Source organism: Plasmopara halstedii, assembly GCF_900000015.1.
Source record: "Plasmopara halstedii genome assembly, contig: Scaffold_2439, whole genome shotgun sequence".
In the NCBI taxonomy this organism is placed as follows: Eukaryota; Oomycota; class Peronosporomycetes; order Peronosporales; family Peronosporaceae; genus Plasmopara; species Plasmopara halstedii.
Window position 1 is genome coordinate 40,329 of NW_020189346.1, and position 270 is coordinate 40,598.

The following is a 270-nucleotide window of genomic DNA, read 5'->3' on the forward strand; positions in this document are numbered from 1 at the left end:
TCCAAATCGCTCGTCTACGTCGCTAATGTATCGTGTCTGCTTGATCATTAGCGTGGAGGCTGTTCGGTCGTGGTCAATCTCCATGCCCAAGATGAACTTCGCCATACCAAGATCCTTCATCTTGAGAACACTTTTAAGCACCCCCTTGACTTTTAGAATCTCGTTGCTCGTCTTGGCTGCAATAATCATATCATCGGCATATAGACATACGTACCTTCTTTCACTTTATTCACGTAGACGCATTGATCCGCTCCACAACTTTTAAACTCG